General features: G+C 44.2%; 1 protein-coding gene across 13 annotated transcripts in view; it reads right to left on the bottom strand.

The window, feature by feature from the left end:
- Positions 1-16,417, bottom strand: part of NAV2 (neuron navigator 2) — a 761,975-nt gene that overhangs the window by 320,384 nt on the left and 425,174 nt on the right. The gene's annotated exons all lie outside the window — the stretch shown is intronic.

Below are 16,417 nucleotides of genomic sequence, written 5' to 3'. Positions count from 1 at the left end.
GAAGAAGATATAACAATTATAAATATATATGCACCCAACATAGGAGCACCTCAATACATAAGGCAACTGCTAACAGCTATAAAAGAGGAAATCGACAGTAACACAATTATAGTGGGGGGCTTTAACACCTCACTTACACCAATGGACATATCATCCAAAATGAAAATTAATAAGGAAACACAAGCTTTAAATGACACAACAGACCAAATAGATTTAATTGATATTTATACAACATTCCATCCCAAAACAGCAGATTACACTTTCTTCTCAAGTGCGCACAGAACATCCTCCAGGATAGATCACATCTTGGGTCACAATCAAGCCTCAGTAAATTTAAGAAAATTGAAATCATATCAAGCATCTTTCCTGACCACAACGCTATGAGATTAGAAATCAATTACAGGGAAAACAACGTAAAAAACAGAAACACATGGAGGTTAAACAATACGTTACTAAATAACCAAGAGATCACTGAAGAAATCAAAGAGTAAATCAAAAAATACCTAGAGACAAATGACAATGAAAACACGACAATCCAAAACCTATGGGATGCAGCAAAAGCAGTTCTAAGCGGGAAGTTTATAGCTATACAAGCGTACCTCAAGAAACAAGAAAATCTCAAATAAACAATCTAACGTTACACCTAAAGGAACTAGAGAAAAAAGAACAAACAAAACCCAAAGTTAGCAGAAGGAGAGAAATCATAAAGATCAGAGCAGAAATAAATGAAATAGAAACAAAGAAAACAATAGCAAAGATCAATAAAACTAAAAGCTGGTTCTTTGAGAAGATAAACAAAATTGATAAACCATTAGCCAGACTCATCAAGAAAAAGAGGGAGAGGACTCAAATCAATAAAATTAGAAACGAAAAAGGAGAAGTTACAACAGACACCGCAGAAATACAAAGCATCCTAAGAGACTACTACAAGCAACTCTACGCCAACAAAATGGACAACGTGGAAGAAATGGACAAATTCTTAGAAAGGTATAACCTTCCAAGACTGAACCAGGAAGAAATAGAAAATATGAACACATCAATCACAAGTAATGAAATTTAAACAGTGATTAAAAATTTTCCAACAAACAAAAGTCCAGGACCAGATGGCCTCACAGGGGAATTCTATCAAACATTTAGAGAAGAGCTAACACCCATCCTTCTCAAACTCTTCCAAAAATTGCAGAGGAAGGAACACTCCCGAACTCATTCTATGAGGCCACCATCACCCTGATACCAAAACCAGACAAAGATACTAAAAAAAAAGAAAATTACAGACCAATATCACTGATGAATATAGATGCAAAAATCCTCAACAAAATACTAGCAAACAGAATCCAACAGCACATTAAAAGGATCATACACCATGATCAAGTGGGGTTTATCCCAGGAATGCAAGAATTCTTCAATATATGCAAATCAATCAATGTGATACACCATATTAACAAATTGAAGGAGAAAAACCATATGATCACCTCAACAGATGCAGAAAAAGGTTTTGACAAAATTCAACACCCATTTATGATAAAAACTCTCCAGAAAGTGGGCATAGAGGGGACCTACTTCACCATAATAAAGGCCATATATGACAAACCCACAGCCAACATCATTCTCAATGGTGAAAAACTGAAAGCATTTCCTCTAAGATCAGGAACAAGACAAGGATGTCCACTCTCACCACTATTAGTCAACATAGTTTTGGAAGTCCTAGCCATGGCAATCAGAGAAGAAAAAGAAATAAAAGGAATACAAATTGGAAAAGAAGAAGTAAAACTGTCACTGTTTGCAGATGACATGATACTATACATAGAGAATCCTAAAGATGCCACCAGAAAACTACTAGAGCTAATCAATGAATTTGGTCAAGTTGCAGGATACAAAATTAATGCACAGAAATCTCTTGCATTCCTATACACTAATGATGAAAAATCTGCAAGAGAAATTAAGGAAACACTCCCATTTACCACTGCAACAAAAAGAATAAAATACCTAGGAATAAACCTACCTAGGGAGACAAAAGACCTGTAGGCAGAAAGCTATAAGACACTGATGAAGGAAATTAAAGACGATACCAACAGATGAAGAGATACACCATGTTCTTGGATTGGAAGAATCAATATTGTGAAAATGACTATACTACCCAAAGCAATCTACAGATTCAATGCAATCCTTATCAAACTACCAATGGCAATTTTTACAGAACTAGAACAAAAAATCTTAAAATTTGTATGGAGACACAAAAGACCCCAAATAGCCAAAGCAGTCTTGAGGGAAAAAAACACAGCTGGAGGAATCAGATTCCCTGACTTCAGACTATACTACAAAGCTACAGTCATCAAGACAATATGGTACTGGCACAAAAACAGAAATATAGATCAATGGAACAGGATAGAAAGCCCAGAGATAAACCCACACACCTACAGTCAACTAATCTATGACAAAGGAGGCAAGGATATACAATGGAGAAAAGACAGTCTCTTCAATAAGTGGTGCTGGGAAAACTGGACAGCTACATGTAAAAGAATGAAATTAGAACACTCCCTAACACCATACACAAAAATAAACTCAAAATGGATTAGAGACCTAAATGTAACACTGGGCACTATGAAACTCTTAGAGGAAAACATAGGAAGAACACTCTTTGACATAAATCACAGCAAGATATTTTTTGATCCACCTCCTAGAGTAATGGAAATAAGAACAAAAATAAACAAATGGGACCTAATGAACCTTAAGAGCTTTTGCACAGCAAAGGAAACCATAAACAAGACGAAAAGACAACCCTCAGAATGGGAGAAAATATTTGCAAATGAATCAACGGACAAAGGATTAATCTCCAAAATATATAAACAGCTCATGCAGCTCAATATTAAAAAAACAAACAACCGAATCCAAAAAAGGGTAGAAGACCTAAACAGACATTTCTCCAAAGAAGACATACAGATGGCCAAGAAGCATATGAAAAGCTGTTCAACATCACTATTAGAGAAATGCAAATCAAAACTACAGTGAGGTATCACCTCACACCAGTTAGAATGGGCATCATAAGAAAATCTACAAACAACAAATGCTGGAGAGGGTGTGGAGAAAAGGGAACCCTCTTGCACTGTTGGTGGGAATGCAAATTGATCCAGCCACGATGGAGAACAGTATGGAGGTTCCTTAAAGAACTAAAAATAGAATTACCATATGACCCAGCAATCCCACTACTGGGCATATACCCAGAGTAAACCAGAATTCAAAAAGACACATGCACCCCAGTGTTAACTGCAGCACTCTTTACAATAGCCAGGTCATGGAAGCAACCTAAATGCACATCAACAGACGAATGGATAAAGAAGATGTGGTACATATATACAATGGAATATTACTCAGCCATAAAAAGGAACGAAACTGGGTCATTTGTAGAGACATGGATGCATCTAGAGACTGTCATACAGAGTGAAGTAAGTCAGAAAGCGGAAAACAAATATCGTATGTTAACACATATATGTGGAACCTAGAAAAATGGTACAGATGAACCGGTTTGCCGAGCAGAAATTGAGACACAGAAGTAGAGAAAAAACGTATGGACACCAAGTGGGGAAAGTGGCAGGGGGTGGGGGTGGTGTGATGAATTGGGAGATTGGGATTGACATGTATACACTGATGTGTATAAAATGGATGACTAATGAGAAAAATAAATAAAAAATAAACATTAAAAAAAAAGAAAATAGGACTATTCAAGATTTAATTTCTTCTTTAGTTTTGGAAAGTTATATTGTTAGAAATTTCCATTACTTCAACATTTTCAAATTGGCAAAAAGTTGTCCATATTACCCTATTGTAAACTTTTCCAGGTCTATGTAATCTATGTCCATGTCCCCTTTTTCTTGCTGATAATGATTTTTTCATGCCTTTTTCTTTTTTTCTCATTAGTATCAATATGAGGTTTTAAAAATTTTACTAATGTCCTAAAAGAAACAATATCTGAATTTTATTGATCTTCTCTATTATTTATTTTCTATATAATTTATGCTAACTTTATTTCTTCCTTCCCTCTACTTTCTTTGGATTTTATTAAAAAAATAAATAAGAAAAAGAAATAGAGAGAACGACTTGTATTGGAAGGTTGATCCTGGGCCATAGTCTAAGATCAAAACTATCAGTGAGGCTTCCCTGGTGGTGCAGTGGTTGAGAATCTGCCTGCCAATGCAGGGGACACGGGTTCGAGCCCTGGTCTGGGAAGATCCCACATGCCACAGAGCAGCTAAGCCTGTACGCCACAACTACTGAGCCTGTGGGTCTGGAGCCTGTGCTCCGTAACAAGAGAGGCCACAATAGTGAGAGGCCCTCACACAGCGATGAAGAATGGCCCCCACTCGCCGCAACTAGAGAGAGCCCTCGCACAGAAATGAAGACCCAACACAGCCAAAAATAAATAAATAAAAAAACAAAACAAAACAAAAAAACTATCAGTCAGTGAAGGGAAAATGCTCTTCAGAAGGAATCTGCTTCACTGACCAAAATGAAAACCTAAAATCACCTGGGATTCAGGACCTGTTAAGCAGAGAGTTCACTCTCTTTGAAATGAAGGGAAAAACCGTGAGGGGCAAAAGCTCATCTCTTGCTGTGTCTAGCCTTTTTCATGCGGGTTGAGCCCACATCCTCCTGCTACATTCATCTCTGCACCTCCACCACGTCACACTCCTGCTCTCACACCGCCCGTTAGCGACACTTCTTACCATCTGAGATCAAGTTCAGAATCCTTAGCTTGGCATTCATGGCTCATGATAACCTGGCCTCAGTCTCCCCTGCAGAGAGAGGCAGTGTGGCTTAGCAACTGGGCACACTGGCTTCAGTGTCAGCCTAACCTGGGTTTAGCAACAGGGCTCAGCTGCCTAATAGCTGTGTGACCTGAGGTGGGTTATTAAGGCTCTCTGAAGCTAAAATGAGAAGAAATAACATTCAGAGGAAGAATGGAAACACTGCATGTAAAACATCCTTGGTATAATGCATGGAACCTAGGGCCCATTCAAGAAAAAAGAAATTGGAGATTTTTAAGCCTTCATGCCAGGAGAGAGGTTGATACCATTGCACTGTTCCACCTCTTGATTTTCCTGACCTAGACCTCTCTACCACATCCCCCTACACACCCTGACCAGAATTCTGCAAGGTCCAGATCACACCAATACTGTTCTCTCTTTCCTGTGACCTTGCTGGTACTGCTTGTTACCATTTAACTGGGATTTGGACACTTATCCTGGTTAGTTATCTGCCTTATCTCCCCATGGTTATGTTGTCTATTGGCATTCAGCATCCATTTCTGTCCCCTGCTATGTTCTCTTCCACTTCCATACTGCAGCGTGGAAGCATATCCCAGACTCCCTTGCAGTGGGGGTTCTGGGTGTGATTTAGGTTCTGCCAACAACTTGCACTTGCATGAGGTCTAGAAGGCAGGCATGAGGCAGAGGGGACTGGCAAGCAAATTACAACAGATGGGAGTGATTGTGGAAGCCAGACTCCAGGTTTCAGAATCTGGTAATCAGCTTCGTGGGAGTCAGAGGTAGGTGGGTGGGGGCAGCAGGGGAGTATAACAACTCTAGCATAACAGGCCCTCTAGATCTCAGCTGTGGAGGCTTGGCCTTAAGATGAAGAGTCCAATTGCACCCTCCTAACTTCTGTCCTTCTTAGCGATTTTGTATGTTACCAATTCCCTGTATTAAATCCCTTCCTGCTTGAGTTACCTAGAATGGTTCCTAGTTCCTGGACTGATGCCAAATTATTAAGAACCCCCGCCCCACCCAGTTTGCTCTTCAGCTTCTCAAGCTCAGTAATTATCACATTATCTGTATGTAGTTTAGTGCTTAGCTCTGGTTGTAGGGGCTGCTCACTGTATCGAGTCCATCAGGGATCCAGATTTATTTTCATCCTTGTAGCTGACTCAGCCTAAGCAGCCACCTTCCCACAGCACCTCTCAAAGCCACAGACTGTGAAATTGATGGACGAGAGTGTATATTACCCAACAGTGCCCATGGCCAAGGAGGGCTCCAAGTATCTACAAAATCATATGCTGGGAAAAAGAAATAACTGCCAACATTTGTCCCAAAGCAAACCTGGATGACAAAAGCAGATCTGTCACTGGGACAAATTTTCACCACACTTAGGAGGTGGCAAACTCAGCACTAAGACTTAGACTAAAACTTTCTGACCATTCTGTGAGCTTTGATAGTTCCTCCTTCTTTCCCTGGTCTGTCTTTCTTTCTCTCTGGTCAATAAGAGTCAGATTTGCTTTGTAAGTCTGTGTTTCACAAGTGTGGTAGATGAACCCCTGGTAGTATGCTTTGTAAAATTTTAGACTGCACACTGGTGAACATCTTATTGTAATGCCTATGTATTTATTTTTGTGATTACTTTCTATTATGCCCAATGATACTGCTTTTGCATTTGTAGTTGGAGTATATAGTTTCCTCTTTAAATAAACTGCCTCAAATTAAGTAGTTACTGTGAAGAAAACTAGTAAGTAAATAAGCAATACAAGCGGTAGACAAATATGGCAAAACTATGAATATGGCATAAGAATGACTAAGTTTGGGTGACACTGACTTAAATCAAAATCAAAATAAATATATTTTCTGGGGAATTTCAAATGATCTTATCAGGATAGTATGAGATGGCTCTGAGAACATTCATAATTCATTTTACATAACTTTCCGTCCCACTTCTCTTCTCAGGGTCTTGGGAATAATCTGGTCTTCCAGGAAGACTGTCCAATGGCATCAGAAATCTCAATAGCCTTTTGCAGACTGTGGCCCTGAGCAGGTTATTCAACCTCGTTTGGCTCACTCCTGTGCCTGGGAAAGGAAACCTTCAGGTGCCCACTTACTCCATGGGGTGCTGAGGAGAACAGAAAGATGCAGCTATGCCTTCTAAATGAAATCATTAATTTCAATGATTGTCTTTAGTTGAACTGATTTATCTAAATACAGTTTTTGATACATATAATCCCAGGGTTGGGGGAGAAGAAAGGTTTGCAATAAATTATTCCAATAAATGAATCTTAATGGGGGGAAATGTTACTATCCGGATATACCCTTTTAAAACATACTTGTTTATTTTGGGTCCTTGTGAATATTCATGAACAGAAATGATACTGAAGCTAGAATGAACAGCCTACCTCCCCTCCATTCCTGCCAGCGTAGAGAGGGGGATAAGAGTTTCTAAGCAATTCTCAGGGTCATGGGCTTCTTCTCTTCCAACTGGATGCCCCCTCTCCCCGAAACTGAAGCAGGTGTGGCCACAAGGGGTCAAGTACCTATACTCCAGGCATCCTCAGTGGGATACAAACACACCAGTTTTCTTCTGAGAAGCTGGCTTCTAAAGAAGTCAAGAAACAATGTGTTGGCATACAGTTGGTGCCAAATAAAAATAGCACTAGGCTGTGGCTGATTCCCTCAGCCATAGACATATGGCTGCAGAGCTAAGGTAACCCCATGATGTAGATCCACAATTATGAGAGGAAAAGGAGGTGGGTGGTTTTCTCTCTAGCCATCCCACGAAAACACTACTGGCACTTAGGGTCCCCCAAAACCCAGTGTAAGAGGGCAAAAGAGAAAAGGGTGACAATAAGGCCAATGAAGTAACTCACCATGAATTTGTGCAGGATGAGGCTAAATTCCCTGTGGACCTACTATGGTCATTTTTAGCAGAGATGTCACAAAGCACATCCTAGAATATGTTTGATAAGGGAAAAAGTCTTCTGGGGAAATGGTTGTGATATTCATTGCAAATACCACATTGGTCCACAACCATTTGAGGCAGGGTTGGGGTGGGGGGCAGGGGAGGTCAAATCTACTGCGTAAGGCAGCCAAGTTGGGTTCTTTGGCAGCTGCAGCTTGTCCACAAGACTAGGACCTCAGAGAGGATGCGAGAAATGCAATGTAAGAAAGGCTTCACATACAATGTAACAACGGTATACTTGGCGTGGGATCCTAACGATAGCTGGCGGGAGGAGGAACGTGGCTGGCTCAGGTGAGGTGAAAAGGAAGCCTCCTTACAACTCCAAGTACAGATGTCCCTTTCCAGAAGACCCCGCCAAGTACCTTGCCCATTAGTTTGGTCATTCGTTCATTTGACAAATATTTATTGGCCCCTACCTTTGAGCCAGATACTGTGCTAGGTGTCAGGGATCCAGTAGAAAACCAAACAGACATGTCCCTGAAGCCATGAAACTGACCTATAAGTTGGGCGAGATGGATGATACAGAAATTAATGTATTAATAAACAAGACAACATCAGTGCATGTGGTGTGTTTCAAGGGAAGGAAAGAGAGCGACAGAGCTAGTGACTGAAGGGGTCACTGCTATGGTGAGGGCGGGTGGAAAGTGAGGCTTCTCTGAGGATAAAAAGAGAAGGAAGAATCATGCGAAGAGCCAGGTAAGAAGATTCTGGGCAAGAGAACAGCCAAGACCAAGGCCCAGAGGTGGAAAAGAGCCGGACATTGTGAGAAGAACAGAAAGGCACCCCGTCCCCAGTGCCTGCCCCCAAAGAGAAAAGAGTAATGTGGGGTGATGTTGGGCGGCAGGCAGGGCCCGGATGGCGCAGGACCCCGGCAAGCCACGATGGTGCGGGGGAGGGGATTTTATTCGACATGCAACGGGCAGCCATGGGAAGGTTTAAACAGGGAGCAAAATGATCTAAGCTTTCAAAAGGTCACTCTGGCCCCTGTGGGAAGAATGGACGGAGGGGGTGGGGTCAGGACTGGAAGTAGGGGGCCTAGTTACCTGGCTGCTGGAGTAGTCCAGGTGTGAGAGGCTTGGGCCAGGTGATGGTGGTGGAGACTGAAGGAAGTGAGGAAAAGCAATTGAAAAAGCCTAGGCACACTTCGGCACTGAATCAAAGCTTCCTGAATGAATACTTATAACTTGGCTGGAATTTTACCTGATTGGATTGGCTTTTCGAAATTCAACCATCATAAAAAGTGAAACTGATCATATACCCAGCCACCTGTTCTAACTCCGAGATGGGCAACAAACATCTTTGAATTGAACAACAATCAACTGCTGTTATATAAAGTAGGCATTAAGATAAGCTCAGGGCAGCATCTCTATCCATAGTAAAGAAAAATGGCTCACTCAAAACTGTGCTGTCAGGAGCTTCCAGTCTGTCTTCCACTGCCTCCTACCTGCCCCCATAACCCGAGCCCATTCTCACTTCGCAGTTTCAAAGTTGAGAGCCTTGAAACCTCCCCATAACGAACTGTAACTTCCAAGGAATAATGTGGTCTGGCATCATGCTTCAGTAAACCCAGAAGGCATGCTGAGATAAGAGTATTAAGGGTACCTATTAATGAAGACGGACGTCCCAAATAAAGCAGAGATGTCCCAAAGGGAGACATATAAACCAGAGCCTGCATCCAGGCAGAGGCTGAGTTCCATAATTGCTGGCAAGTCTGCAGAGAAGGCTTTTGCTTCCCAGCTTCCTCAAAGAGCAGCAGAGGAGTGGCGGCATGGAGGAACAGAGGTTTTTCTCCATTCCTCTGGAAGCCTGATGCGCATGCCAGACAATTAGAACGTGGGTCATCGGTGGTCCTGGAAAATGGTTTTGGTTTCCAAGGCGTGCTCTCCCTTGCAGCAGACCACCGTGTTGGGCCTGACACCATTAGGGGGTCATGCTTTCTACTGCTTAGAACTAAATCCCCCTGGTAGTGAGGGCTTTGACTTCCAGAAAAACTCATGGGGGAAGGTGGGGAGGGGCTAAAGAACCCATGAATGTCACTGGCCCAGGAGTTCCTAAAGCCTGTGACCTGGATCTAAACATGTAATTGTTAGGGAGACAGGCATAAAGGAAGGTTCTCCTTTCAGTTTCTGAATTTAATCACCTCACACTACCACCTAGGTATATAAGTTAGCCATGCATGTGAAGAACCGGCACCCTGGCATACCCAGGGCAGTCCTGCCCCCCTGGGGGCCCAGCAGTGGGGCTGCACAGACTTGGCAGGAGAAGGGGAACATTCGCAAAGCATCTCTTAGGGGCCCGGCACCTTCACTCACGTATGTCCACTATATAACCCTGCTAGAAATCCTCTTAGGTGGGAAGGAAAGACCGTCTCTGTACCAGAGGGGAGTAAATGAGGTCCAGAGTCAGATAACCAGTGCACAGCAAAGCTGTAGTCTGAATGAGTCAATTCCAAGTCCCATGCGCTTTCCACACCTGCCAGCCGCTGCCCTCAGCCCAGCCACACTCTCCCCTAGGGGGATGAGTGCCTGCCCTCTGGATGGCTACAGCCCGGGGTTCCAACCCAACCACTCAGCTTGCTCCAAGCTCTTACCTAGCTTAAGAAAGGTGACCAGGCACAGATGTTCTCACTTGTGAACTCTTTTTGAGGAAAGAACTCTATAGTGCCCGAACTCTGCTACTGCGGGTATTCACCAGCAGCCATGTACTCTCTCCTCTGCAGGGTCTCTCTCCTCTGCAGATTAAGATGTGCCTTTGAACAGCTCTCCGGCTCAGCTTCTTCCTGCCCAGCTCCGGGCCTGCAGACCTGCTCCCCGTGCGCTCCGCACCTGGGCGGGAAGGGAACTTGGCAGGCTCGGCGCGCTCCCAGGCTGCAGCAGATTGGCGTATGCGGTGTGCGGGGCTGGGCGGGAGGGCAAGGGGAGGAGTCGAGGACGTGGCTCCTTTGGCAGCTGGGGAGGTGGTAATGGTTAACCCGGCAGGGTGCTCCGCGTCCTCCTCTGGTGCCCTTGGGGTGAGTGATGCCACCCCCCCCCCCACCGCAGGACTCATCTGCAACCAGGGCCTGCCACAGTTCCTAGCAGTCACTGGTTAAGGGTGTGAACTTTTCAAGCCAGATTGATCCGCGTTCAATAGTGTAGCTCCCCCTCTCACCAACTATGTGACTCGGGATAAGTCATCAGCTTCTGAGACTTAGTTTCCTTATATATAAAATGGAGATAATCACAGTACTTATGTCATAGGGCTATTGTGCAGATTAAATGAGATAATGCATGTAAAGGCACAGAACAGTGCTTGCCACCTAGCAAGTACTCAATAAACGTTTAAAAAAATACAAGTAACATTCTTTTAAAGTCAGTCAGTCATTGGAATTGCAGTTCTTCCCTGGAAGTGGCAGCAGTTCCAGTCCTAAGAGTCCCCCCTTCTGGAAACAGAGAAAGGAACAACGTAAGCACCAACCTGGTGGCAGATGCTGTGTCCGGCTGGCTCCCAAACACAACATTCTCACCCCTTCAGAGGCAGTAAAAGATCTGGCCATTCACTCAGCACCTACTTATAGGCAGGTGCCTCGTATGCATGTCCTCTGATCTATTCAACAATCCTGTAAGGCCAGCATTATTCCCACAGAGGAGGAATCTGAGGCTCAGAGATGTCAAATAACTTGCCCAGAGTCACACAGCCAGGAAGGAGCAGTTGGAATCACACAATAATAATGAGAGCAACATTTACATAGTCCTTACGCTGCGCCAGGTATTGTTCTGAGATCTTTACACATATTAAGTAGAAAAAGATTGGTTTGGGCTAGGACGTTGCACTGCAATCTCACAGCACTAGCAGTATATGGTTCTCTGAAATGGGCCTTCCTCCTTCCTGAGGAAGACCATGAAGTCCATGGAACTGTGAGCTGAGCTTGCTGACAGGCCCTTCTCAGGGCAGCCAAAGCACATCTAATGGAAGGAGATGGCATGTGGCCGGGAGCATGAGAGCCGCCCACAAGCGAGCATCTGAGCCTGGGAGATCCTGGGCAATTTACCAGGCCTTGGTTTTTCCCCTTTGGCAAAGATAGAGAAATAACTTGCCTCAGAAGGTTGCTTTGAGGTCATAAAAATGGTCATAAAGCATTTTCCCAGATTCAGAGTCCGGGTTTGCAAAATGCTCTTGAACTCAGCCATGAGAAGAGTAATCAGAGAAGAAGTCGGGACTTTGCAGGATTCCCAGAAAGCAGTCTGAGAATGTCAAGAATCTTCATTACTTCTCCATGCTTCTTACAGCTGAGTCTGGTCCAGAAAGAGGGAAAAAAAACCCCAATGCTAAATGAAAGCAACTCAGAAGATATTCAAAACAGTACTATGCTGTTTAGTATAATTATATGCTATCCAGTTCTCCAAAGTCTTCATCTCTCCCATCGGACAGTAAATTCTTAAAGGCTATTAAATTTGTCTCTCTCTAATCATAACCTGTAGATTTGCTGATTCACTTCCAAGATGAGACCCAAATTCGCTTCGCTGTACATTAACCTACCTAATTCTCCTCTCTTTTTCTTAAGTGACTTGATTCAACTCAAGTCAACAAACATGTACTGAACGTCTACCATGGGCCAGGCAGTATGCCATTTGTACATTCCAGCTACTTTTAAAAACTACATAACAATAATGGCTGAAAATAGCATCAATGTCTTAAGCTTGGAGCTGGGGGTGGGAGGCGGGTAATCAAACCTTCCCTATAAAAATCTGAGAAGGTCAAATAATGGTTTTGGAATTTCAACTACTTGCTTAAAGTCTGCTTATTTTAATCATTATGCATTCATATAATATGTATTATACAAATTCTTACTACATAAGATTGAGTCATTCATCCATTCAACAATTATTCCTTGAGCAGCTGCTCTTTGTTAGGCAGTGTGCTAACAGTCCTGAGAGATTCAAACAAGAAAACTGGTATATTACTTATTTTATTGGAAGTCTAATTCCAGAGGTCCACGGCTACCAATTTTAAACTACAGCAATGGCGTCTCTCTTCCTCAAGGATGATAAGATTAATTCATTCATTTAGTCAACTCATACTGGGCATCTATCTTGCGCCTGGTAGTAGAGATATGTTGAAAAGCAGTCAAGCATGATGCTTGCTTTCATGGAGGCCAGCCATCTAATTAAGCAGGCAGCCAATTACTAAATGCAATGGGTGTGATGAAGGAAAAAAACAAGGGACTGAGATTTTGAAGGGGGTACCTACATAAGATAGACAGGGCAGGGAAGGTCTCTATGAAGGATCTCCATTTAGGTTGAGTCCGGAAGGATGAGAAAGAGCTAGTCGTGTAAAAAGTGGGGAGAAGGGCATTCCAGGTCAAGGGAACTGTAGGCGAACTCCCTTAGGTGGGAAAGACATGGTTAGTTCAAGGCAGGATGGTGCGGGAGCCTGGTGAGCAGCCGAAGGAGGTAGAGATGACAGATGGGGAGGCAGGCAGAGCACTTGGTGCAGGGGCTTCTAAGCCAAGGTGATAAGTTTGGATTATATTCTTTGTGCAAAGGGAAGCCACTGAAATGTACGTGAAGCAAGAGAATGAAGTGGCGCCATTTTTCTTTTGGCACCGCTCTGGTGCCGTATGGAGAATGGGCTGCGGGCAGGCAATAGCGACACTACGGAGACTAGTTAGGAGTCTAGTTAGGAGGCCATTGCAGTTCTCTGAGTGAAAGATGATGGTGCCACATGAGAAAATGAGAAGTGGTCAGATTCTAGATCTGTTGGCAAGCTTCAAGCAGAAGTACTTGCTATTGGGATGAAGGAGGGCAGGAAAGAAGGACTCCAGGATGGTTCTTCAGTGGCTAGAGCCTCTGCTAAACAGAGGACCATTTACTGCAGCGGTTCTCAACCAGCAGTGATTTTGCGCCCTAGGGCACATCTGGAAATTTATGGAGACATTTTTGACTGTTACGACTGGGGGGGTTGCTACTAAATATTCTACCATAGGTAGAAGCCAGGGATGCTGCTATAAATTAAATAATTTTCTGGCCCCAAATGTCATTAGTGCCAAGGTTGAGGAAGGTCGACTTTCAGAAGTAGGAACAGTGAGGATGGGAGACAGTCTGAGGGGTTACTTAGCGCCACATCTGGGACATATTAAATTGGAAATATTCATGTTAAATTGTCCTCGGAACCACACGGCTCAGAACGAAGAAAGTAAAAAGTGGGACTGGCAACAGGCTCCTTGGAGGAGGAGAGAGTGTCAGTCCTTTCTCTCTGGGCTCAAAAAACCCAGTGGTCCTACTCATGATCCTCTCTGCTGCTAAATTATAAAGAAATTTCATAAAATCAAAAAATGGGAGTCTCGGAGGGCTAGATTGGGAGTTTGGGATTGACATGTACACACTGCTATATTTAAAACAGATAACCAACAAGGACCTACTGTATAACACAGGGAACTCTGCTCAATATTCTGTAATAACCTAACTGGGAAAAGAATTTGAAAAAGAATAAAAAAAAAAAAAGGAGTCTCTTTAGACTTGCCACTCACCATGTTTGGAACCCTTCCTTTCTTCTGTCCCCAGTTCTGCCTATTTTGCAAGCCCAGTGCCAAGCCTTAGATTTTCAAGGTTTCCCTACGGTACCCATCCTTGCTGCATCTAAGTTCAGAGGAGTCTGACTTTTCTGGCACCTGCTGTGTACTGGCAACTCTCTAGGTATGCCATCCTGCTACGACATACGTATCTCCTTTAGATTTCTGACATCCCTCAGAGGAAAGGATTCCACCAATCTTCCAGATAGAGAAACTGAGGCTCAGACAAGTAACTTGTGGGCCACGTTGATGGTGATGTAGACCAAGTTCTGTTTCCAAAATCAATGCGCCATACAGGCTGCCTCCCTCTCATCTCCTACAGCACTCAGTCTACAGCCTCTGGATGGTGATCAGGTCCTGCTTTAGACCACAGCTCTCAGGTACACTGGTTTCCTGTGCCTACCAGTGGCTGGCACACAGCTCGTGCTCGATCATTTGTAGAAGCGTGTTCCCCCTGTGTTAGCCTGGCCCTTCCAGCTGGTCTGTTAAGAGCTTGAAGGCAGGGAAGCATGTTGGGGAAGAGAGCAGAAACGCTCAGCTTTTCCTTCTTTCCCAAGATCCCATTGGATTCCCCAAAGAAGGAAGCACCAGTAGGATTTCTGGCCGTATCTGCACACCTACAGGAGATGCTGGGTCTAATCTGACCTGGCAGAGACTAGTATTCCTTGGGGTCTCAGGTTACTGGTGGGTGGATGACTGTGTTTAAAGGCAAGAGTCAGGCTCCACGAAGTCTCTTTCACTTCTGGGGTGCAGGCGACTCTGGCCCTTTTTCTCTCACTGTTCAGAGTCTCCACCTGGAAGTCCAGTTAGGTCAACCCTGTGGCCAATTCACAGGAGACAAGGCAGGAAGCCTTCCTTTGGACTCAGGCCTACGTTGTGTTCTTCACAATTTACCAGAAGTCTTGGATTTGGGGAGTTAAAAGGGGCGTACCAAAAAGGTGCTTACCCAGGTTAATAAAGGCCACCTGTCTTTGTCCTTAGGGAGGGAGGAGGGCACAGCCTTGATTTATGTTGCATTCACATCCCCCTTGCATAATTTGGGTCACAGTTTAGATAAGAATTCAATAAAACTTGGAAAATGATATAAATAACTCCAACACGGCACTACCAAACCTATCCATCATGCCCCATTCCCCTCCCTCTCTGACCTGCTCCTCCTCCTGAGGTCCTGATGTCAGTCAGTGACAGTGCGACAGCCCAGCTCTCCCAGGATAAAAGCCTCAGAAATCTTTAAACTCCCCTTTTTCTGACAACCAGAACAATCTCACCCCACCCCCCACCCCGAACAACACTCCTACCCAAAGAATGTCTTTCCCAGGCCACTACCTGAGCTTTTGTTCACTCTATGGAGAGAAGCCCGCCAAAACATAAACCCTGGGAGGAAAGCCGTGATGTCGTCGTCATCTTTGCCTTCCCCAGAACACAGCACCTGGCACACACAGAATGTTCACAACCTGGAGCAAGTATAAGACCACCATTCCAGCTGACAGTCTTGGGCCAGGGAAATTCAGAGACACAGGCAGCACGGCCTGCAGCTTCTCTTCTTGCAAAGGTGACACCAAATATCAGAATCAAAAGGTCACCATCAGATCCCCACACCCCTCTGCTCCCAGAGCACAGCTACACCCCACACATAGTACAAGGTGAATGAACTCCGCCTGCAAAGAGCTGAGCCCCAGAACCATCAACTTCCAGCTGGGACACACAGTAAAACCCTGAGATGACTGGGCCTCATGATAACTTGATTTCCCATTTAAATGGCCTGGTGATTTGTTCCAGGCTTCAGCCCAGAATCCCATTCTCCAACAAGGGTAGGTAAAGGTCTTATCTTTATGCATGTGTGTGAGAAGGAGCGGGGAGGGGAGGGAAGGGGAGATGGGGAAAGGACCACCTCTTGGGGAGGCGCAAGGCAGAGCTCCACAGCCACACCCCTCATACTCTCCAGGCCCAATATGCCTAGGGAGCCACCCGGGAGCCATGGTATCAGAAAACTCTTGGAATAACGGCCACTCTCTTGGTCCTCCTAAGCAGCTGCAGAACCCCAAAACATTCAACCCACACTGAACCTGGAGTGGACCTCTACTGGGAGGGAACCAAACTGCAGCCTGGACCCAGACTGATTGGGAACCCCAAGAGAGAACCAAGGACCCC

The sequence above is a fragment of the Balaenoptera physalus genome (genome assembly GCF_965194825.1).
Source record: "Balaenoptera physalus genome assembly, chromosome: 10".
In the NCBI taxonomy this organism is placed as follows: Eukaryota; Metazoa; Chordata; class Mammalia; order Artiodactyla; family Balaenopteridae; genus Balaenoptera; species Balaenoptera physalus.
Note: the sequence above shows the minus strand (reverse complement) of the source record. Positions and strands in the feature narration are given on the sequence as shown.